This window comes from Glycine soja, chromosome 1 (assembly GCF_004193775.1).
Source record: "Glycine soja cultivar W05 chromosome 1, ASM419377v2, whole genome shotgun sequence".
Lineage (NCBI taxonomy): Eukaryota > Viridiplantae > Streptophyta > Magnoliopsida > Fabales > Fabaceae > Glycine > Glycine soja.
In genome coordinates, this window is record NC_041002.1 from 8,343,273 (window position 1) to 8,370,032 (window position 26,760).

The window sequence follows — 26,760 nt, forward strand, 5'->3', positions numbered from 1 at the left end:
AACAAAAAATATATATAAATTTATAATATTAATAAATAAATTTCACTCAAGTTTCATACATGAATAATCAATGTGATAATCATAGGAAGTATGAAAATAGTTAAAGGATAAAAAATATCATTCGTCCCAACTGTATTTCTAAGTATTTCATAAATAATTATGAATATAAAATATTATATATATTACAACTTCTTGTAACTTATATAAATTTTATTATTAAATATTATAAATTATTATCAATAAGCAAATACAGTGCAAAACATTTTAAACTACTTATATTTAAATTATTAAAATACTAATATTATATGTTGTTGGCAATTGCTATTTACAACTACGTGTGGAGCAGTACTTTAGTCTTAGTATCTTTAATTTAATTTTAAATTAAATATGATTATACCTACTGCTTTAATTTTGGTGGCAGTTACCGATGCTAGTCTCTTAAGTCTTATCAAACAGTGAACTATAACTCTTTTATTGAAACCATCACATTTTTGCTGAGAAATAATAAAATATAACCCTTTTTATCTTCTCTCTTCTTTTTTGCTCATTCTTACTCTTTTTCACTGTTCTTCTCTTTGGGTAGAGCATTTCTTCCTTTTTGAGGCTTGGCTGGTAAACTCAATAAAAGGTTTTGAATATAGAATTTCTACTGCATATAAAATTACATTTCTGATTATGGAGTCTCTTTTATGAAGCTATCTGGAATTGTTGAAAATTATAAGATACTTCAATCAAAATATGATGGGTCTTGGCGGAAAATGTGGCTGTCACGACCAAGGTTGCGGACTGATGGTAAGAGCAACCATATCTTATTGCATAACTTTATTTCTTGCTCCTCATATTGATTGGCTTTTGTTAATCTTTGTTATCGTGTCATTAAGTGGCATGTGATTAACTCGTTTTTTTTTTGTCAACTATTTTTCAATAGCATGGTTTAGGAAAGAGATGCTTGTAGTATAGTGTGCATAGTCATAAAATAATGGACGTTTCTGAAGGTATTTGCTTTATTTTCTGATTTCGTTTTCAGTTCACACATCTTCATTAATAACTACAAAACTGTTACCATGTTTGCATTCCGTATTCTGTTTTTAAGTTCTTTCACTAAAACTTGAAGACAAGAAAGAAAAAGAATACAAGATGAGATTTTTGTCATTATAAATGAAAAATTATCAACTGAAAATAAAGACAGAAAACAAACCAAACAGCCCTCTTGTGTTCCTTTGTCCTTACTTAGAAATATAACTTCATCAGTTTATAATGTCAAGTGTTTTTTAAGTTGCAAACACTTAGTGCTTGACACTGTAAATTTGTATGTGAATTTTATAAATCCTAAACAATAGTGGAGCCTAGCATTTTCATGTGATGAGCCTATGAGATTTTAAATGTAATATACTTGAAGCTGCCAGTCCTTCTTTTTGTCCATTAAGTGTTAACACTAGAAGAATGATATGCTTCTTTCATGTTTTGGTTTATTTTTTTTGTCTTAGCCTGAAGTCCAAATGTTTGGTTCTAAATGGAAAACTTTGTAGGTTTAATCCATGAGAATGATTGTATGGTCTATTCTGCATCCTCTAATGGAACCATTAGTTGTACTGACTTAGAGACTGTAATATCATCTTCTCCAGTGATCCGGAATCCTGATGGATGGCAGGTAACGTTTTTCTCTTAGCATTTTCTCTTATTTTCTGACCTCTCTCTAACTGCTTGACTACTTGGATATGGACAAGGTAATTCGGGAGCAGTCCCTGTAAAAATTGTAACATGTAGATATTTGGACACAGTACCTATTATGATGTATTTTTTGCCCTGTCATCCACTTCCACTTGGGTTATGATGTAATTTTTAGAAATTTTGAATTCTTTTCATCATATTGGTGAACTTTTTTAATTTTTTTGGAGCTGGATAGCGGGTAGTGGAGCTTGGGCAATGTTACTGTCTGTGATAAGGAAGTGAGGGAGTGAGGCAATTCAACCTGGTTGGATTTTTGGCAATTCAATTGAGCAGCCCTTATCAGTGTTTTTATATTTTGGCTTTAGCTTATAGTGTAAAAGTTTATGTTAAATTTTGCCACTAAATTTATTTGTACCTGTTTTTTTAATTAAGGTCCAAACACTGTTGCTGATAGGTCTCGTTCTTTAACAGTGACAAAGGACTAATAATGTTGCTGATAGCTTTGGTCTGCTAGGGTTCTGCTAATAAATGGTCTGCTAATAGTGTAAGAACTGCAGTTGGAGAGCAGTTTGATGCAATTACAGCTGCCAGAGAAGGACTACCTGTACTTTTTAGAAGAGGTACGTTGTAAAGAATGTCATTTTTGTTTACTTTGCACAAAACATGTTAACTTATGCCATAAATATTGCATTAAAGCTATTCGTAGTAACATTGTTCTGCATAGTAGATGATGTCTAGGGTGCGAAAGTGAAACTACTTTCGCACCCTACGAAAGTTTTACATTTTAAAAATTAAGCAATGCGAACTGTCTGATTAGTGAAAAATAAATCTAACGGTCCTTATTTTTTTCTTGTTACCGATAGTAAATGGATGCCTTGACTTGTGTGTCTGTTGTCCCCCCACGCGCGATTGAAGTTGCAAAGCATTCCTCGACTTCTTTTTTGCTTTCCCCAAAAGGTTTTTTCAAAAGCAAAGGAAACAATCAATTGAAAAACCACAGCCCCCTCTTGAAAAACCACAACCCCCTTTTGAAAAACCACAACCGACGATTAAGCGATTATTGCGATACCGTAGCAGAAGTCGTGATTCGACCAGAGCGTTGTCTTCGTCGCGGTAAAACGATCAAAGCAGAGCGTTGTGTCCATTGAGGACGACTGAAACAGAGGACGAAAGAAAGCCCAGGTTGGTGGAGCTTTGGGTGCAGATTCGCAACCTCCCTTTCCTTTTGCATGTGTTTGTTCGGACTAGGTTGATGATGGTATCGTTGCTGACCTCAGTTGATATTCGTTTTTAGGGTTTTAGTTCGGTTGAGTTGTCCTATATATTGAATTGGTTGTTATTATGGTTTTGTGAATGATGTCCGTTTTGCAAATTGTGTTGGGCGAATGTTGTAATGTGTTGTGTGTTGTTAAGAGTTGTAGTTTTTCACATGGATGTTATGTGGTTTGCGAAATATATTTTACGAAGACTGAAGTGGTGAAGTACAATTGTGACCGAATAACCGTCCTAATAAGAAAAACAATCGTTCGTTTATTGTGGAAATAAGAAAGTTCACTCTTTGAAGGTGATGAAGAAAGAAAAAACTGAGAATGGAATGAAATTAAAAACTTGTTCTGGGTTTCTCTTCTTGGTGCGCGAATTCCATCCTAGAAGATCCGATTTTTGAACCAAAGCACTTGGGTTCTCATCATTTGGTATCAGACCTCAGTTCTAGGGTTGGAATTGAATTACCTTTTTCTCCGTTATATTAATCAATTTTGTTCATACTCTGCTTTTGACACAACCCTAATTTCTGTTTGCTAAAATTTGGGTTGTGCAATTTGGTTGTTTGATTTCTTCAATTTCTTGTTCTTTTCATACTCTGCTGCATATTTGTTCTTGGTGTTGATTTTTGTTGAGTGTTAAACATGAGCTTGTCTTGTGGGGAATGCTAATCTAGTGAATCTGTTGTTGCAACTTAAAAGTTTGATTGCAAGGTTACGAATTTCGTTATTAGAAGCAGTTTGTGTTATAAAAGAACAAAATTGCACAACTTGTGGCTGTTCTTTATTAAATTCAGTAGAAAAAAAAAAGAGAAGAAAAAAAAACAAAGAGTAAAGTAGCTGTAGTCATTAAATTTCCTTGCACCCCACTTGTTTGATAAAATTCCTAAGTGTCAAGTGTCTTCTCTAATCCTTAACTCAAAGGATGAACCAAGTTTTGAGGGAGCATACAGAGGGAATTTATGAGAGGCTTGAGAGTTTAGAAAACCAAAATCTGAATTGGGAAAATGACCAACATGGAGATAGGGATAGACATGAGTTTGGTATTTTGTTTTTGTGTTTGTCATGCCAAAAAAATTGATCTGCAAATATTAGGCAAATATCTACAAATATTAGATAAACAATCGTTCGTTTGTTTTTGTGTTTTGTGTATGTGATTATAGCAACGGTTTTAGTTTGGTTGAGTAGTCCGTTTTGTTGTTTGGTTGTTATTGTGGTGTTTCGATTCATGTTTCTTTTGCAGTTTGGGTTTCCTAAATGTTGTACCGTTTTGAGTTTTGTTGTTATATTATGTGTTGTAGTTTTGAAGATGCATGTATTTGTTGTGGACAATTTAGAAGGAAAAATTGTATAAAGTTGTTAGATGTGAATATTTTCATGGGATGAAGAGTTATCTGTCAATTTAGTGTAGTTGTCGGTGTCTCTGCGTAGTGGTGCCATGGAAAGGAGTTCGTCATCGTATACCTCTGAGGCCCGAAGTTGCGTGTTTTGTCTGTGTAACATAGAGGCTCCACTAGTGACATCGTGGACTGAGGAAAATCCAGGGAGGCATTTTTATGGTTGTGGACTTGATGAAGGAGGTCGATGAATTGAAGTTGAGGGAAAAGGGTTTGCAAACCAGGATTAGTGACATGAAGATGAAGGAAAAATGTTTATGGAATGTATTGGTTGTTTGTTGGGTCTGTATTTGCTTCTTATTGTGTTTATTGTGTAGCAGAGGAGTGTAATTTGATAATGTAGGAGGGGGGAATGTAATTAGGCAAATGGTTTTTGGTAGCTTAAGTTGTGGAATTAGGCAAATTCTTGTAATGTGCACTGTAATAAGATGGCTGATATAAAAAAATTCAAACTGGTGCGTAGGGTCGAAGAATGCAAAGAAAGGCAACGGGCCCAACGAATGAAAAGAAACCCAATGTGCAAATACCAAAGTGCAAATACCAAAGTGCTGACTACAGCCCAACGAATGCAAAGAAAGCCAATGGGCCTAATACGTCAAAAGAAACCGAAGTTGCAAATAGCAAATATTCATAATATATGTAGTGTTCAACGTGAAATATGGAAATTGTTCAGCAAATTAAAAAAGATAGACAAGTTAAAATTACAAAAAGAATTTAACGATTCCAATTTATTTTGCGACGGATCACCATTTCCCATATTTTGTCGTAGATCCTACAATAGAAGGAGACCTCATCACCGTGTGACAAATCAATATCCTTGAAGAATTGATACCATGGTTGTATAACATATATGTTCATTCCATGAAAGACCTCAACATTCCACTGTAATGGAGGTCCAACTCTTCTGAGGATGGTCATGTGTTGACCGCAGGCATTTACATGTGGCATGACACTATTTTGAAGTCTCTGCATGGCAGAAAAAACACTGTCATATATAAGCTACAATTTGTATAAGGAACTTGGAAGAGGTTCTTATGGTTACCAGCGGTCCCGGTGCACCAAGCATTGATTGTGTAATTTGAATTGTCCAAACATACTCTCTTGAGAACAAGAGTGGCCTCCCGCAGCTCTGGTGCTGTAGATCGGGGGTGAAAAAAATGTCAAAAGTGTATTTGTTTTACATTGCCAGGAATGTAATGGTCACAGATTCATAAATTTGCAAATTTTTTCTTAAGTGGTTTAGTCCATCGGCAAAGTAGACTTTGTTGTGATGTTGTCTAACTCTGATAAAAAAACGTTGTTCCAAGATATCTCAAGTGGACAAAGCAAGGGTATACTTGCCATTGTTGGTGGTAAAAATAAGGCACATCTATGGTGTCCTGCAAAAACCATCGTCAGAAAAACAAAATCAGAATATGGCAATGAAAATGAAAGAAAAAAAGAAGCCAAAAAAAAGGATAAATAAGATAATCGTATCATTGTGGAATGGTGCTGTGAACTGCAAGATTAAGGGTTGTGGATTAACTGGAAATTGAATCTACAGTGACATACAATGCAATAATTAAAAAGAAGTATGTCACATAAATATGTGGACAATTAAAATAAGAGAATAAAATTAATGAGCCTGTAATGAGTAAAAGCAAATACGTGTTCAGTTAAGAAGTTTAGATTTTGATGGACACACGGTACTGCGATAATGACATTCTAGTGGAATTCAGACTAAAGAATAAGAACAGAAAAGTGCAAGTAAATGAAAGTCATATTTGGTGTATATTCAAATAAAGTTTAGTTAATTTACATATAACCTATATGAGTTGCTCAATTTGGGTCAGCCAAAAATTATAAAAAAACAGAATGCTATGTGAATTTGATGATAGGGATCCTAACAGGAGTGCCTTACATTTAATCTGTATGCATGAGTGGAATATTGCGATTTTAATATCAGTGAACACAACAAACACCGCAAAAACAACAGTTTTATTGTGGTGTGTGACAGTGAAAGGAGAAGAAATCGAAGAAAATAGTTGACGCTCATAGTTTTCGTGGTTCATAGACATAACAAATTAGTAGAAGATGAAGAAAACGTAAGGATGTACCGACAAAATCCACAAGGTAACTCAGTTATTCGTTTTACACTTGCCTTGCTTTTAATAGATGCAGATGATGAGTTTGAAGTGGTGGTTGTGTCGGTTGATTGGGACGGTGAGTCTGAACTCATGGTTGTCTCGGTCTGGGTTGACTAGGACCACGAGTGTTTTCTGTTGTTGGGTGGCGGTTCAGTGTTTTTTCGGGTAACGAAATGGGTAACGAATGGAGCGTGGATGTAAAAGGAGATGAGTGGTCAGGAGAAGTGCGAGAGTCACAACGAATTTCGTGAAAAGATGTATTGTATGATGAATCGGGGAATGCAAAAGAACTGGCAATTGACGTCGTCTGGTGGTGCAGGCAGGCCAAGTGTTTTATTTTTGTTAATATATGATGATTAGTAGGAAAAAAAAAGTAAAGACAAAAGTATACGTAAGTAATATTACTAATAATAATAATGACCATGCATTTTTTTTGTACGTCACTAAAAAATGAATAAATTATAATATGAATTGTTTTAAATAGTTGTAAATATTATTTGGGTTATGTTTGAAATAAGTAGAGGTTGGTAAAAAATAAAATATATTTTTATACATTTAATATGGAGTGAGGCATATAATTGTAGACGAATTGAAAAGATGTACTATATGAGTATTAGGGGAAAATAGCAGTGAACCATCCAAAAAAAGCCTTTCACATGCAATATTAAATATATAAAATCATTGGCCATGGTGTTTAGCACGAAAAAATTGTAAACAAAATATACCGCTCGTGACGCAAAAATATTACGAAAATTATATGTATCGTGACTGTGTAAGCAATTAATTTATGCAGCAGCAGTGTAAAATAGAAGCAATTATTCGTACGACACGATGGTTACGGTCGTAGGTGCAGTCAACATTTGTGACGATCATTGTCAAAAAAACATACCCATGGTGAACAAATAATGGAAAAAAACAAAAGTGAACGGATCCTCAGTGTTTGGCATGGATACTGTCGCAACATGCCCTTTTGCGGGCGAGCGAGGCGAGGCTCACGGGTGCGCTTTCCAAAGGAGGAAAGATGCACGGAGTCGCCACCAACGTTTATTTGTGGAAAACGTCGAAAAAATCGAAGGAAACCGGTCAAAATGAAAATTCTAAGTTCGGGAGTTGTATTTATGTTTTAGGAAGGTATTAGCACCTCTTACGTTTGTCTCGAAGGACAACAACCTATTTTTTAGAATTGTGGAAATTGTGTTATCTTAACTTTTATTTTCTTTTTATTTTTGAGGTCGACAAAAGCGAGGCTCTTGCTCCTATGTACCCTCCATCGAAGAGGAAATCAGACCTACGTAGTTCTTTCTTAAGGGTGAATCAAGTGATTCTTTTTACTTGAAAGGTGATCATTTTAAGGCGTTGGACCTTAAAAATGATCCATTTACTTGATAAGGAAAACTGAAATGATAAACTTTCAAACCCCATTAAGTGACCCTTTTTTTTTTGTGGACGAGCTTGACTAGGCGAGTTGATTTTAGCCTTAGTTTCACTTTAGTTATTAGTCAATTCGATTAAGAATGAGAAATCCCAAAGAGAAAGCGTCTGATTGATTCTTTCGCTTTATTTTACTAAAAGGGTATTTTAATTATTATATTATTATTTTACCTCTTTTTTTATTTCCAACGTGGTTACGGCACGATTGAACGGTCGGAATTCATTTTAACTGAAATTAACGGATATTACAAATCAAATGATCGGTGGAAATTTATTTTATTTTTTGATTAGGCGAGAAATGACTTAAATAAATGACTGAAGCACGTCAAAAAGGGGTACGGAAAGTAAATGAAAATGAGAATAAAAATACATGAAACAAAATGGGGATCACCACGGGTACATATAATGAATTGAAAAGCTCGGTTTGAAGTACTTACCAGTTGAAGACTGAAGAAAACGAAGAACGAACGATGAATGTCGAAGAATGGTTGAAAATCTTCGCGTAATTACTCACGGAAACGTTACGGAAGCGCCTCGGCTTGGATTTTCTTCACGGAAACAATTTTCCTCAGCAATTTCGAGAGAATAAGAAGTGCCAAGAAGGCTGAACCCCTTTCCTCTTCACTTCTTCCCCTATTTATAGCAAAATAGGGGAGGAGCTTGCCACCCAGCTCGCCCAGGCGAGCAAGGTTGCTTCCTCCAGAAGCAACCGCCTTATGGAGGAAGAAACTGGAAGGCCCAAGTGGGCCTGATTGCTATTTGTACCCCCCTTTTTACTAAATGCACCCTCTTTACTTTTTTGGTAATTCTTTTTCCGTAACGCTACGAAACTCTACGAATTTCGTAACGATACTTATTTTTCTTCCGCAAGGTTACGAATCCTTACGGATTATATATTTACTCTTTTTTAGCTTTCGAAGAAGTTACGGAAACTCACGGATTGCGCAAAAACACCTCTTTTCAATTTCCGTCACATTACGGAATTTCACGGATCGCGTAAGCCTGCTTCCTTTTGATTTCGGACACGTCTCGGGACTTCACATATTGTGCAACAAAGGATGCCAAGTATCTCAAAGCGGCCAACCAAAGGTTGCATGTCATCAAGTAATAATCCCCGGACGAAATTAAGGTATGACAGTTGCCCCTCTTTACTTACCTTTTATCGGAGATAAGAGAAAAGCAAAGATAAGACACTGATTTCGTCCGTCTTGCCCTTTCCGTGATTAGTCCATGACGACTCTCGTCTCTACTCCTTTTTTTTCTGCACAACACAAAACAAAATACAAACAACAACAAGAACAACAAATATAATATACATATACACATTTGGCAAAGGAATCAATCGGGAAAATAACAAAGATCACATTTCTCAGTCAAGAGGATCCGCCCTTGATGATGAAAAACTCTGGAGAATGGAGGATTGCACTAAAGGGTTCTCACTAGTCAATCACGAGGCATAGCTCCAAACTCTTTGGGTGGAGGATGCATGAACGAAAACGCAATTCATGGGGCTCCGAAAAAAAGGCGAGGATGGAGGATTGCACTAGAGGGTCCTCACTAGTCAATCATGAAGCATAGCTCCAAACTCTTTGGGTGGAGGATGCATGAACGAAAACGCAATTCATGAGGCTCCGAATAAGATTGGAGAATGGAGAATTGGCAAATAGCGCTAGGCAATCAATTCGCGGGGCTCCAGACTCGATGGTGGAGGACGCATGAACAGCGCTAGGCAATCAATTCACGGGGCTCCAGACTCGATGGTGGAGGACGCATGAACAGCGCTAGGCAATCAATTCATGGGTCTCCGAATAAGATTGGGAATGGAGAATTCGCGAATAGCGCTAGGCAATCAATTCGTGGGGCTCCAGACTCGATGGTGGAGGACGCATGAACAACGCTAGGCAATCAATTCATGGGTCTCCGAATAAGATTGAGAATGGAGAGTTGGCGAACAGCGCTAGGCAATTAATTCATAGGTCTCCGAATAAGATTAAGAATGGAGAATTGGTGAATAACGCTAGGCAATCAATTCACGGGGCTCCAGACTCGATGGTGGAGGACGCATGAACAGCGCTAGGCAATCAATTCATGGGTCTCCGAATAAGATTTGTTGGCAGGACCGAATGGTCCACCGGGTTTTTCCACCTAAAAAGGCGAACCTGCTTTTTGCAAAGAAAAAATAAATCATTCGCGAGAGCACCATATCTTAGAGAAACAATATATTCATGCCAAGTGTAATCTTCCTTGTAACCGAAAATGAAGGGCAGGATGTCAACATTTAGCTTTTAAATGAACATGCAGGTGAAACATCGGGTTAAGCTGAAACTGGGAATAAATCACTCATAGCGTATAAAAACTCACACAAGCAAGTGTTTTACCCTAATCCCAAACCATAACTGCACCATGACTTTATTTTGCACACGATTTCCTATCAAATCAAAGATCAAACGTACGATCACGGACCAATAGGATTTTCTCGAGGGTAGTGTTTTGGAGAGAAAGCTGAGTGTTTTGGTCTTTTCCTTTTATGTGGGGCGGGATATCGCCAGTCGAGAACGGCGATTCGAAAGGAAGAGACACCGAAAATGGGTCTTCCTTTGCCGGCAGTCACTTATCTTGCCGACAATTCATCTGGTCTGAAGATTTCCTGTTCTCTTTCTTTCATTGATCGAGAATTACTCTGTTTTCCTTCGATCTTTTCCTTTTTACTTTCTCCCGACCTTTGATTGGGAATCCTTCTTCTCCTTTTGTTTTTTTTTTCTTTTATTTTCTTTCTATTTCTTCCTTTTCTTTCTTTTCACTTCTCCTTCTCCTTTCCTTTCTTTGGGAAATCGGGTTTTAGCATTCTATTCGCTCTCCCCTGAGGAGATTCCGCTGTCCTTTGCTTCGGGGGAAAGGATGAGGTTTCTTTTGATAGGCCAAGGTTCAAAAGAGTCTAAGGTTGTGTTTCCATGGGGCTTTTTATCGCGGGAAACCAATCTTGATATCTGGGCAAAACAAATTTAGGTGTCAAGGTGTCGGTCTCGGGCCGAACCTCCATATTATTCCATAAGGCACGCGCGACAATGATGATTTGGAAACAACGTGCAAAATTAGTCACGGCTACAGCCAGGTGGGCACTCAAGCATTCCGTTTATGGCATTGTGATACTACGGTTGGGAATTTACACAAATCGACCCAATGTTTCCAAATTATGTTCTCCCATCAGTTCAACGAATTCATCCATTCTTATCTCGGTTATTCCGGAAAATAAACTCCTAGCATCAGTCCCTTGTTTCCAGAAGATACGTTTGCTCTTTACGAATGATTTATACTTCTTAACTATAACATGTCGACCTTCGCGGTCTTTCTTTCTTTTTCCTTTTTGTTTCATTTTTATATATTCACAAAATTATACACCTATGGTCCTCTATGAAGAAATTTTTCTTTGTATATCTACACTCTTATACATGACAAACTTTTTCTGTATATGCATTGGAACTCTCTCTCTTTACGTCACATGGTCAAACCCTATTTACATTCATAGCTCTTTTTCGTTTTTCTCCAACGCACACCTATGGTTCATGCAAAAGTTTCTTTATATACACTCATTCACACACACAAGAATCCCTCTACACGTATTTTTTATAAAAATCCTTCTATGCACATTTTCCTTTTTCTTTATATACGCGGACATTTTATTCACTACACTTCTCTCTTTCTTATCATGATTTTGGTTCATTTTATTTTTAGGACGACGTTCCTAAATGAAAAAATTCTACGCGATTCCGGAATTTCTACAAACACTATTGACAACAGCAAAACAAGTACTAACGTAACGACTCAAACGATATGTATGTACAAAACAAAAGTCAATCAACATGAAACAAACGTTAGTCCCTTAGTTAAACAAAAATAAGATGATACGTAACAGGAAAAAATGGAAACATAAACATAACATAAAAATAAATACGGATCTAGGGATCTCCTAATCATGTGGCTCTGCTCCCTCCCAAGAAATCAAGCAAATCGGTCATCTCCTCGTCCTCGCGGGCCTCATCTGCCTCGTCGGGAGCCTCTGTTGGTGCCTCTGCTGGTGCCTCTCTTGCCCGGGCCTCAGGCCAATCTCCGGGCCATGCGACCTCTGCCCTGAACTGATCCGGAGTAGGACATGGAAAGGAAGTAAAACCCTGGCTCTGCAGGCTGAGGCTCAACTGGTAAAGACAATCATGGGTCTGTACATGCGCCCAGTGGTTGGCCGCCTGCTGGCGAACCAAATGCCGTAAATACTGCTCCGTGTCAAATGATCCAGCTGGGCCAGCCTGATGAGGTGGCGGCGCGTCTGCGGCCTGCAGAGCATCCCCCTAGGCCTATCTCTGCGTGCAATACTTCTCAATAAAAGCTCGGGTGATGGGCGGCCGAATCACCTTGCTAGGTGCGACGGGGACTCCGAACGACTGGCAGAGTCCTGTGATCAAAGCGGGAAATCCCAGGGCCCTGTTGGACTTATCCGGGTCCAGAGGGTGCCTGGTAGGCGCCATACCTGCAAATAGATAGATGGCATCAACGATTAACTGAGCCACGTGAATGCTCATCCCTGTCAGGATAGCGTACATCAACGATTAACTGAGCCACGTGGTCATGTTGGTGCGCATGATCCGCACCTGTCTTCCAGCAGCAGTCCAGGCAAAATCCTGCCCTGGTATACACAACAATTGGGCGATAGCCTCCTCATCAAACCCATCGGCCCGGTTCCTCCTCTGGCCATACTCACACTCCTGGCCCTCCTCCAGCACCAAAGGATATCCCAGGAACTGGCTGAGAGCATCCGCATCGAATGGGATCCACTGACCCCTCACCCAAGATCGCATATCTCGTACACCCTCCTTTGTAGGCCAAGCATTTGGCATAAAACTTGAGGACTATGTCTGGGTCGAACTTGGCCATGGGGGTAACCAGCGATGCCCACCGACGGCGAACTATCTCCTCCTGGAAGTCAGTATACTCGTCGTCCCTGAGCTGGACGCGTCGCTCCCGGAGAAATGACCATCCCTTGATGGCCTCGAAGCGTTGCTGGTGCTCAGCGCTCCTAAAACGATGACTGTCATATTCGGGAGCGGAACTGGTTCCTTCAGCCGCTTTATCCTTCCTGGATCTCTTTGAGGCAAGCTTCCTTGGGGCCATTTCCTGCGAGAATAAACATTTGGGAAGTTAGTTTTACAAGATAATGCTTATCTTAACATAAAAATGACATGCTAATCCCTTTGATTTTAGGACGAACTCATGTAATCTATTTATGCACATGCGTATGTGTAGAATATCCTACTATTTATGCCAACATACAAGGACATCCGACACATTCTAATTGTCACACATACATATGCATTTTGAAAAGAACATACACTTTTACGCTCAAGGCATTGCGTCAAAATTTACACTTAATTACATCCTAAACATTTGCTATTACAAACTACCTACACATATTTGAAATGTATATCATACAAACTTTTATTGTTTCACTCACACTTATGCATATTGGCAAGCTATTTGCATTATGCACACACTTGCATTTAAAAGGGAATTTTGTGCTATCATACATTCATTTAGGAAGCGACCTCAATATTCATTCACCCTTTGCAAAGAATTTCATGCCCCTTTTATTTACCTATATATACACACTATTGCAAGGTGTTTTCCATGCTACCTCTATGCAAAGCATCAAACATGGGGCAGCCCAAATTCGAGCAAAAACTCTCACAAGCAAGTCCTAATTTTCATGCTTTTCTAATTCTAAAACCAAAATTTGGGTTCTTAGCCATGAGTATGTTTCCTTGCATTGAAGCTACAAGTTTGGGTTCCTAAGCTTGGAATTGCATTTGGGCACCTATTTTGAATCTCCTATGCTGTCCCTACATATATAAAACAGTCCCACCATCCTAATTTTACAAAATCAGATTCATACGTCATTGGGGCATTTCACCGAGCACTTGGTGGGCGCATGTTTAGACATAAATTGCAAGAGAATGGGGGCAATGTGGCATGCCCCATTGCTTCAGAATACACCATAGGCCTAAAGCCTTCTCACACAAATCCTTAACTCAACAAATCAAGCATAAAAAGTAATCCAAAACTGCCCCACAAGCATGAGCATGTTCTGACAATTTAGAGCACCAAAATGAACAAAATGCACCGACGGAAAGCAAAAAAACTCAAGGATTGAATACTTACTTGTTGGAGTGAGTAGAAACAACAAAAATGAAAGCAAAACGCAACCAAAAGTGGCTTAGGGGAGCAAAAACAGCAAGCCTTCGAGAGTTTTCTCTTTTGAATGAGGAGGGGGGGGGGGAGTTTTTGGGTACAAAAACGTTCCCCTCCCTCGTTTTTATATTTTGAATGCAGGGGTTGCTCGCCCAGGCGAGCTAACCTGCACAATTTTTTTTTAAGGGGAAACATTAATCATGCCTCCCCCCCTTATGGTTTAGTGTTTGCCTACTTGAACCTACTTAAGTTAGAGTTAGGCGTCGATTACTTATTTAAAACAAACGATAGTAATAAAATACTGTGAATTCAAAGGATACTAGGCTGTCTTGCAGTGACGTTCTCTGCTTGTCTAGTGCCGGGAAGAGACGACGGTCGACCGTGACCCTATCCTCCATTTGCCTCCATCCCTAAGTACCTGCAAGTAGGAGACAAACAATACGCGGCCAATCGTGACCGGTCATCGTCTTACCTTGGTTGATTTCCGCCATTGACTTGTCTTGACTTCTGACCGTGGCCTAAGACGATTCTGCTCCCTGCTACCACAAGATATGCATGTGCATGTGCATGTATGAATGTTTCTAATGCGATGATTTCCTTAGTGAAAGTTGGTTAGGTCCAATTTTAATTTTAAGCGTTTGGGACACCCCATGAACCAAAGCGAAGAGGGCTCAGGTGATTATAAACTAACACAAGGTTTAAAACCAAAGGGAGGACTGAAGCCTAACCCATCTCCTCTTCTTTTAAAGAAACGAGACAATTACAGTGAAAGGGAATCCCTGGAGGAAACCAAGAAGAACAAAAACTCAGAAGTAAAAGAACATGCAACGGTCCTCTCGATTGCCCCAGACTTCAAGCGTAGTATTGCTTAATAATATCGGAGTTCACGGGCGAGGGTAGCTCCTCGCCATCCATGTTGGTGAGTATCAAAGCACCCCCAGAAAAAGCTCTTTTCACCACGAAAGGTCCTTCATAATTCGGGGCCTACTTGCCTCGATTGTCCTTAACAGCGTGGGACATCTTCTTCAGCATAAGGTCCCCCTCATTAAACTTGCGCGGACGTACCTTCTTGTCAAACGCGTTTTTTATCCTTCGTTGATACAGACGCCCATGACTCATGGCAGTCAAACGCTTACCTTCAATAAGGTTGAGTTGGTCGTAGCATGATTGAGCCCATTCTGACTCTCCTAGGCCTGACTCTGCTATTATCCTCTGAGAAGGAACCTCTACCTCAAATGGGAGTACTGCTTCCATCCCATAAACTAAGGAATACGGCGTTGCCCCAGTAGAAGTTCGTACTGAAGTTCTATATCCATGTAGGGCAAAAGGAAACATCTCATGCCAGTCTTTATATGACACGGTCATCTTCTGGACAATCTTCTTAATATTTTTATTTGCAGTCTCTACAGCCCCATTCATCTTTGGCCGATAAGGGGTGGAGTTATGATGCTGGATCTTGAAATTCTCGCACATTTCCTGCATCATCTTGTTGTTCAGATTGGTGCCATTTTCAGTGATGATCTTCCTAGGGAGTCCGTATCGACAAATTAGCTCCCTCTTGATGAATTTGACTACCACACTCCTCGAGACATTGGTATAAGAAGTTGCTTCAACCCATTTGGTGAAGTAGTCTATCGCCACAAGAATGAAGCGGTGACCATTCGAGGCCTTGGGTTTGATGGCCCCAATAACGTCTATCCCCCACATTGAAAAAGGCCAAGGGGCGGACATAACATCCAGAGGATGTGGCGGAACATTGACATTGTCCGCGTATGCCTGACATTTATGACACTTCTTTACATGGGCGCAACAATCGCTCTCCATGGTGAGCCAGTAATAACCGGCCCTAAGGATCTTCCTGGCCATGGCATGCCCATTGGCATGTGTCCTAAATGAACCCTCGTGGATCTCCTCAATCATGAAGTTCGCCTCTTTGGCATCTATGCATCGTAGGAGGGTCATGTCGTAGTTCCGTTTGTACAGGATGGTACCACTTACAAAGAAACCAGTAGCCAATCTCCTCAATGTCCTTTTGTCATTGTCAGAAATCCCTGGTGGGTATTCTTTGTTCTCGACATATTGTTTGATGTCGAAATACCACGGTTTCCCATCCCGCTCTTCCTCTATTGCATAACAATATGCCGGCCTGCCCTGAGATCTGAATTCGATGTACGGCAGATCCCCGTGTGTGGCAAGTTGAAACATGGATGTCAGGGTGGCTAATGCATCAGCCATTTGATTCTCTTCCCGAGGTATGTGGTGAAAAGAAATGTCGTCAAAGTACTTGGCTAACCTCAAGATGTGAGTTTGATAGGGTATCAACTTCGGATCCCTAGTTTCCCATTCTCCTTTCAACTGACGTATCACCAAAGCTGAGTCTCCATACACTTTGAGTAGTTTTACATCAAAATCAATGGCCGCCTGAACCCCGAGGGCGCATGCTTCGTACTCGGCCATATTGTTGGTACAATCAAAACCTAGCCTAGCCGTGAAAGGAATACACTGATCATCCGGGGATACAAGGATTGCCCCTACTCCATGGCCCAAAGCATTAGATGCCCCATCAAAGCAAACAATCCATTTGTCTATGTCCTCGTGCGTCCGCTTCTCTTCAAATAGGGCCATGATATCTTCATCTGGGAACTCAGGGTGCATCGGCCGATAATCCTAGAGGGGTTGCTGGGCCAAATAATCTGCCAAGGCGCTTCCCTTTACCGCCTTTTGGGTGACATAAACGATATCGAATTCAGATAATAGTACCTGCCACCTAGCGATTCGTCCCATGAGGGCCGGTTTTTCAAAGATATATTTCACGGGATCCATTTTGGAAATAAGCCATGTGGTATGGCTGAGCATATACTGCCTAAGCCGATGTGATGCCCATACCAGAGCATAACACGTCCTTTCCAGCATTGAGTAATTCATCTCACATACGGTAAACTTCTTGCTTAGCTAGTAGATGGCTTGCTCCTTTCTCCCAGAATCATCGTGTTGACCCAACACGCACCCCATAGACTCGTCCAACACGGTCATGTACAGGAAAAGAGGTCTTCCTGTTACAGGTGGCATGAGCACCGGGGGATTTGCGAGACTTTGTTTGATCTTCTCGAAGGCCTCTTGGCAGTCATTGTTCCACAGGATCGCCTGGTTCTTATGTAATAGCTTGAAAATGGGCTCACAGGTAGGGGTGAGTTGCGAGATAAATCTCGCGATATAATTCAACCTGCCCAAGAACCCCTGAACCTGCTTCTCCGTGCGTGGTTCCGGCATTTCAAGGATGACCTTCACTTTCTCGGGATCTATCTCTATCCCTTTCTGACTTACGATAAATCCCAACAACTTTCCCGACTTTACCCCAAAGGTACACTTGGTTGGGTTTAGCTTCAGTTGGTATTTCCGCAACCTTCCGAACAGCTTATGTAGATTAACGAGGTGTTCGTCCTCAGTTCGAGATTTGGCAATCATGTCATCTACGTAGACCTCTATTTCCTTATGCATCATGTCATGGAACAATGCCACCATGGCCCGCTGATAGGTTGCCCCAGCATTTTTGAGCCCGAAGGCCGTCACATTATAGCAGAACGTCCCCCATAGGGTGACGAAAGTGGTCTTCTCTACATCTTCGGGTGCCATTTTTATTTGATTATACCCCGAGAAACCATCCATAAATGAGAAAAGGGCGAACTTAGCTGTATTATCTACCAATACATCAATGTGTGGCAGAGGAAAATTGTCTTTAGGACTGGCTTGGTTTAAGTCCCGATAGTCTACACACATTCGAACCTTGCCGTCCTTTTTCGGGACCGGGACAATGTTGGCCACCCACTCCGGGTACCACGCCACAGCTAAGAAACCCGCATCGAATTGCTTTCTTACTTCTTCTTTGATCTTCAAAGACATATCGGGTCTCATCCTTCGTAGCTTTTGTTTAACTGGGGAAGACCCAGGATTCAACGGTAACTTATGTTGCACAATGTCGGAATCCAGACCGGGCATGTCTTGGTATAACCATGCAAAGACGTCTTGATATTCTCCAAGAAGGGCTATCAAGCCTTGGCGGATAGGTGCGGTCATACTGGTTCCCACTTTTACCTCTTTCTTTTCCTCTCCGGTCCCTAAGTTCACCAGTTCGGTTCCTTCTTGGTGAGGCTTCATTTCACGTTCTTCCTGAGCGATCAACCTCTCCAACTCTGGTGAAAGGACGTCCTCTTCCTCTTCTTCGTTCATCATTTGGCTTACATCTCGGTCGAAATCGATCGTCAAACCCTCATTGTTAGGATCCTCAAAGAATCGACCCTCATATCTATACCAAACAAGACAAAATAAACAAAAACATGCAAAATGATATGAGAACAGGTGGAACTGCAAGAACAGATGAAACAAGATCTCTTTGTTTATTTAATAAGGTAGGTTTCACAAAATAAAAGAGAAAGGAAATCTATAGGCTCTAATTACATTGAATCAGCGGTATAGACTTCTGACTGGCTTATCACGCGCCAGTTCCCCAATCGGGAATCAGGGTGGCATGGTTGCACGAAATTTGGTGGGTCTTGAGGGAACTCCTCTCCTACTGCGGCCACTTCTTCCTCGGACACCATTCCGGCACTGGTGAAAGATTGGCTAAGACGGCCGGGCCATACTTTGTCTGCCTGAAATCTTGACGGCACATTCCTCCTCCCCGGCATCCCGGGTTCGTACCCCAATCCATACTTGTACGGATTTCCCTTAACATTGACTACGTCGGCATTTCCGAGGCTGTCCTTGCCTAGACCCATTCCAAGCTCAAATCCGTTCCTGAGCATAACACGTGTCACCATTATGGCCGCGTTGGAGAGAGAAGGTAGCAACGGACTTGGTTCCACAGAGGCGCAGCTCACCACCTCGAAGGATTGGAAAGCCATTTCCAATGATTCTTTCGCGGCTTCTACGTATGGGGCGGAGGAGGGGCAGCTCACCAACATATCCTCTTCACCCGATACTATCACCAAAAGTCCACCCACTGCGAACTTCAAATTCTGGTGAAGCATTGAAGGGACCACTCCCAGCGCATGAATCCAAGGTCTCCCCAAGAGACAGCTATAGGTGGGATTTATGTCCATTACTTGAAACACCACATTGCAAGTGTGGGGGTCTATCTGAATGGGAATGTCGATTTCCCCCATCACTTCCCGCCGAGTACCATCAAATGCTCGCACCACCATCGAGCTCGGTTTTAAACGTGACGCACTAAAAGGAAGCTTTTCCAAAGTGGTCTTCGGCATCACATTCAAACTTGATCCATTGTCGATAAGTACCTTTGCGACAACATGGTCCATACATCTCAACGACACGTGTAGAGCCTTGTTGTGTCCTCTCCCCTCAACGGGAATCTCTTCTTCCGCAAACGCGATATAATTGTTGGTGGTTATATGATTAACGATGCCTTCGAAACCCTCCACTGAGATATCATGTGCTACATGGGCATCGTTAAGAACCTTTATCAACAGCGCACGATGAGGCTCGGAGTTTATGAGCAGTTCAAGCAAAGAGATCCTTGCTGGAGTTTTATTCAGTTGCTCGACTACCTTAAACTCGCTTTGTTGGATGAGGCGGAGAAACTCATGGGCCTCTTCCAAAGTCATTGTTTTTCCTTGAAGACCCTCTTTCTTTTCAGCCCCTCTTACTACCGGAGAATCTACTTCTTTCGAGGGGGTAGCTACATCTGTGGGCTCTTGGACCATGGGCGCTTTCCCCTTGGAGGGCAACTCCGCCGAGCGGGGGGAAGTGAACACCCGGCCACTGCGGGTCACGCCACTGAGGCCAGTGATGTTGGTCACCTTAGCTGACAGGGAGTCAACTTCGGTTGCAACTATTTCGTTGAACGCGGGAGGGGTATACTTCCACGGAACGGCCTTATTGCTTTGATATGCAAAAGGCGTCGGCTTGGGCGCTGTCCGGGGTATACGGGTGTGGAGCCGGTCTCTTTCCTAGTGAAACATATTACTAGGGCCTTGGGGGTTAGAGGAACCTTCTTTTCTTCCGACTGCATGCAAATATGTGGTTCCTCCTTCCCTCCTTTGGACACTTCAAGCTGCCCCCAGTCCATGAGCCGCTGAAGCAATTCTTCCACCGCGGGATAGGTTTCCATGTCGTGTGACTCCCCAAGGTGAAACAAACATTCGTCCCTTTCGTCTCCACCACGGGAGACCATGCACGCCGCTTGCAGTGATTGGTAGATGAAGCGTCTAGAAGTAGCCACCTCTCCTAATCTCTTTGCTCGCAATGGCCCACCCTCTTCGACGGCGTTCACGCTAGCCCCTCCATGACTAGCTAGCGGATTAGTTTTAACATTTGGGCCTTCCTCTTGAAACGATAGCCAGCCGACACTAATCAGGTGCTGCACCTTATACCTGAACGGGAGGCAGGAGCCAATGTTGTGTCCGGGAGCTCTACTATGGTACTCACATTTGGCACCCGGGTCATACCACCTGGGGTAGGGTGGCTGGAAGACCTTCCCGGGTATGGCCACCACCAAATGATTCTCCAATAATGAAGGCCATAACTCGGAGTATGCCATGGGAATAGGAGAGAAGTTATCTTTTGGGAGTGGGCGCTGTGCATTATTATAGCTCGTGCCGGGGGCTGTATTGTTGACTGGCCGGGGCGTGGCTGGAGCTGTGCGTTGGGTTGGCGTTCTCTCTGTCGCGGGCGGTCCTTTTACTTGAGTCGGGAGGGAACTCCCGGCTCGGATTGAAAAATTCAGGGAATTGGGCTGGTATGAGCTTTGGATATTTTGGGGTGCTTTCATCCACGTCGGGGCGGTGGTGACCGCGTGGGCATCTCCTTCCTTTTTCCTCACGCCCACCATTGGGGCTCTTCTGTTGTTGTTGGGGGCCGCATTGGAGGCATATTCAAACTTGCCTTTTCTTAGTCCAGATTTAATTCTTTCTCCGGCGAAGACGAGATCCGCAAAGTTAGCTGGCATGTAGCCTATCAGCTTTTCATAGTAGAACGTGGGCAACGTATCTACCATAATTGTGATCATCTCCCTCTCCGTCATGGGCGGGATGACTTGGGCTGTGAGATCTCTCCATTTTTGGGCATATTCTTTGATGGACTCATGCTCACGCTTAGTCATACCCTGCAGTTGGTTCCGATCGGGAGCCATATCCGTATTGTACTGGTACTGCCTAATGAAGGCAGTTGCCAAGTCCTTCCATGATCGGATCTGGGAAGCTTCCAGATTGGTATACCATGCTACAGCTGCTTCGGCCAAGCTGTCTTGAAAGAAATGGACCAACAGCTTTTCGTCCGCAGAATACGCCCCCATCTTTCGGCAATACATCCGAAGATGCCCTTTCGGACATGTCGTCCCTTTGTACTTATCAAAGTATGGTACTTTGAACTTGGGAGGGATGACGATGTTGGGCACGAGACATAGGTCCGCTAGATCCGAGAATGGATAATTGCCGAGGCCATCTACCGCTCTCAGCCTTTCCTCAAGCGCATCAATCTTTCCCTTATCCTCTGCGAAGGGAACAGATTCGATTACGGGTGCGGGTGAAGATGGGACGTGGCGGACTATGTTTGGTTGGGGTAGTTCATGGGGGGATGGATCTTTGAGGCGGAGTAGGGGGTTGAGATGGGTATCTCCTTCCTTATCGTCTTGCACGGGATAGTCGTCATAAGGTGGGAGTTGCCCCTCGAAGGTAGGGGTTTGGCTTAAATCTTCCGGGGCGGCACGGGGAGCGAAGTCCGGAGGCAAGCCATAGGGGTAAGCTTGCGGACTATACCTCCGACCAAACACTGCTGTGTTTGTGTCTCGGCCCACATTAATGACAGAAAAATTTATCATCTAGATTGTGACCTCACAAGTGAAACAGCATATGAATGCAAAGATAGCATTAAAATCATGGTTTGTTTATATATTTTTAAATTTTTTTGTGTCAGATCCATCACATATTGTTATATAATCATTGAGTAACAATAATTATATAAATAGGCCAATGTCATGCTCAGTGTTCTAGAAATTGTGTTTCCAACAGAAGAATTCCTTATTGGCTTTGATGGAATGGATTGTTGGGATATTGTGGAAGCCAGAGGAATCCCAAATTGTGGATCCAGGTGACTTTGACTTTTAAATACATAACACAATGACTACAAATTAGTGTTATTCTTGACAAATAATGAAACACAAAAAAATGTTTATTCGTTAATTGTAGTGAGAAATCATCATTATGGGTCCTTGAATGGATGCAAATGGAGGAGTCATTTGTCAGTCTCTTGTATGGAGTGGTAAGAATTGCAAATGTTATTCGAATTTTTTAATTTTAATTTTATTTCATATGCACCATGTCCATATTTCGTTTCATGTAGTCCATAATGTAAATGTCGGACTTTATGACATATAACTGTAACTAGAAGAAAAGGCCGTCAGAATGAAGGTGGCAATGATCCTGCTGTTAGGGACACACAACCAGTGCAAGGGAGAGTTGATTAGAAATGCAGAGCGCAATTGGCATGACTATATCCATGCCAAACACTGAGGATCCGTTCACTTTTGTTTTTTTCCATTATTTGTTCACCATGGGTATGTTTTTTTGACAATGATCGTCACAAATGTTGACTGCACCTACGACCGTAACCATCGCGTCGTACGAATAATTACTTCTATTTTACACTGCTGCTGCATAAATTAATTGCTTACACAGTCACGATACATATAATTTTCGTAATATTTTTGTGTCACGAGCGGTATATTTTGTTTACAATTTTTTCGTGCTGAACACTATGGCCAATGATTTTATATATTTAATATTGCATGTGAAAGGCTTTTTTTGGATGGTTCGCTGCTATTTTCCCGTAATGCTCATATAGTACATCTTTTCAATTCGTCTACAATTATATGCCTCACTCCATATTAAATGTATAAAAATATATTTTATTTTTTACCAACCTCTACTTATTTCAAACACAGCCCAAATAATATTTACAAATATTTAAAACAATTCATATTATAATTTATTCATTTTTTAGTGACGTACATAAAAAATGCATGGTCATTATTATTATTAGTAATATTACTTACGTATACTTTTGTCTTTACTTTTTTTTCCTACTAGTCATTATATATTAACAAAAATAAAACACTTGGCCTGCCTGCACCACCAGACGACGTCAATTGCCAGTTCTTTCGCATTCCTCGATTCATCATACAATACATCTTTTCACGAAATTTGTTGTGACTCCCGCACTTCTCCTGACCACTCGTCTCCTTTTACATCCACGCTCCATTCGTTACCCGAGAAAACACTGAACTGCCACCCAACAACAGAAAACACTCGTGGTCCCAGTCAACCCAGACCGAGACAACCATGAGTTCAGACTCACCGTCCCAATCAACCGACACAACCACCACTTCAGACTCATCATCTGCATCTGTTAAAAGCAAGGCAAGTGTAAAACGAATAATTGAGTTACCTTGTGGATTTTGTCGGTACATGCTTACGTTTTCTTCATCTTCTACTAATTTGTTCTGTCTATGAACCACGAAAACTATGAGCGTCAACTATTTTCTTCGATTTCTTCTCCTTTAACTGCCACACACCACAATAAAACTGTTGTTTTTGCGGTGTTTGTTGTGTTCGTTGATATTAAAATCGCAATATTCCACTCATGCATGCTGATTAAATGTAAGGCACTCCTGTTAGGATCCCTTTCATCAAATTCACATAGCATTCTGTTTTTTATAATTTTTGGCTGACCCAGATTGAACGACTCATATAGGTTATATGTAAATTAACAAAACTTTATTTGAATATACACCAAATATGACTTTCATTTACCTGCACTTTTCTGTTCTTATTCTTCAGTCTTAATTCCACTAGAATGCCATTATCGCAGTACCGTGTGTCCATCAAAATCTAAATTTCTTAACCGAACAAGTATTTGCTTTTACTCATTACAGGCTCATTAATTTTATTCTCTTATTTTAATTGTCCACATGTTTCTGTGACATACTTCGTTTTATTGATGACTCATGAGTTAGTTATTTACTTATTTTCAGTACAATACATACTGCATATATAACATTAAGTTGGCATTATGACTTGCTAGGATTCTCTTAATCTATTCTATCATTTAGCTCTTCCTTTTGAACTCAAATGCTTCTTCATATATATGTGTGTGTATGTTCTATTGATATTTCATTGAACATGATTAATTGAATGACCTTCATAGTGAAATAATGTGAATCAGAACTGCAAAGACCGTCGTAAGACAAGAGCTACATGATAGAATAGAAATTGAAAAACATCGCTTATAAATGTTATTGTAGTATCTTACCAAACCTTCTACATGATTATTTTTCCATTTCATTTCTTCTTTTCCGCCTTGCTTATGCCCGATTTATGTCTGATTTTGATGAAGAATGGTGGATATAGTGGAGACATGATTCCTACGGTACACTGGCTTTCTATACTGTATCAAGTTGTCTATTTCCACTGATTTGAGGTTAATTTGTTTCTCTGCAAATTTACTTGTTGAACTTTGTTACCTACAGGTACGATTTAATATGATAAAGGTAACTAAAGGGAATGGAACAATAAAGTTATAGGACCTTCGAGGTCAATGAAGGTTTCGAAGTATGTGGGAGAGATACTATCATGCTGTTTCAGCAATTGTGCATGCCCTCTAAACACTTTGAAACACACATTCACCCTGACCACTCACCGAAATATTGTCTTTTCTTATCTAAAGAAAAGTTTCATATGCCTTTCTCCCTGTAACAATAAAATTAGGATTTACTTTGTTAGTTTGAAACTTTATATTTATTTTTTCCACATTGAAAAATATGAATGATTGTTCCAACTTCTAAGCTTCCATGAAAATACTGCTGCAATCTCACCTTGTAGCTCTTTCACTAAGAGATTAAGTTGAAAGTTCAATCAATGAAGGATTAATTAATTTGCTCCAATGAGGAGCTTTAGTTGGAGCATGTAATCGTTCAAGAATAACTGGATCAACCTTCATAATATAAATTGAAAAACCTAACAACAATTCAAATAATGCGAATCAGAACTGCATAATGATTCACAAAACAAGTCATAAATGACCCTGTATAAACTCTATCAACAGCTAATCCATGTTCCACCTGTAACTTTGGAACTGTTTTTCCAGCTGTAATCATTACTTCCATTGTACGAGTGCCACCTAACCTGCATATCAAAGAATGGCTGTATAGACAAAATTGTTTTGAACTACTATATAGACAAAACTTAAATTTGACATATCTAATTAAACTTAAATAATTTTATGTCTATTGGATAAGAAAGAATGGTTGTATATTAGATAAATTTTGCTCTATCAGAGGATAGTATATGACATACCTTATTGTCTTTTTGTTAGACAACCTTTGAAAGGGATGACCATATATAGTGCGGCTAACATTGACCTGCATACAATTAATGTTGCACAACAAAAACACTGATCTTATATAGGGACCAATACAAAACGCAACCCCAAAGTAGAGCACAATGAATATCGTAAAGAAGTCAAATTTAGAGACATTTATACAGCGATGCCGAATTAAAAGTCATGACCACAAATAATCATGAAACTTAAACAATGAAAATTTTACGTTAGAAACAATAATGTTCCTATGTCATCTAAATTTGTCTAATTTACATCCATCTTTCCAACTTGTAGAAATTAGGCTGCCCATTTCTTGCGTAGTGTCATCATGGTGTCACTGTCTAATGGTGTTCCATCAGAAAAACACTAAAAATTTGAAAAAATTATATAAGGTTAGTACATGAAGCATTGAGGTACGATGTCATACTCCACAAATTCATTAGTTCGTGTAATAGTATGCATACCTTGTTCCATTCATTCTTCAAACCGTCGGTGACGATGCACCACATCCAATGCATCACATAATATCCACACTCATAGGCTTCGGCTTGTACATGACTCTACATGCAATATGAAAATACCCAATTAAGCTTGGTCATTTTTTGTTACACATGATAGTTATTTCAAATTTCCATAAATATAGGGATTACGACATACCTTTGGTTCAATCCATTGAGGTGGAGGTCCATTCTCCTTGCCTTGGAAAGTAGTGGATATGTTCTTCATTGCACTAAGTTTGAAAATAACAAAAAATGTATATAACATGTAATCTTTTGACTGCTAAACTATAATTGATGACCGATGCTAAATTTTATAAGCTTGCTAAGTACCTATTAACTGCAGCCTTAATGTGAACATCATGCTTTCTCCATACAGAACAAAACCATACTACAACATTCTATCGTGGACACAACACAAGAAGTTGCCAATGTGCCCTAAAGTGAACAAAATCAAATCATCCATCAAATAAATGCAAACACATTCATAACAGCCACATCAATTGACTTACTGATTCAAGTAAGGTCCTAAGTAGACTTCTCGATGTGATTCCTTGACCCACGTTTCTATGTACTGTTCACATTCTTGACGTGTGTCCTTTGCGCAACGTATAGACTGGGGCTCAAGGAAACCATAAACTGGAGCAAAACCTATGCTTGTACTCCAATCATTCATAAACCTTTTTCAAAGACGGTAAACAATATTGTTAGCCAAATATAGAGTGGACAATTAATTATGACTTACATT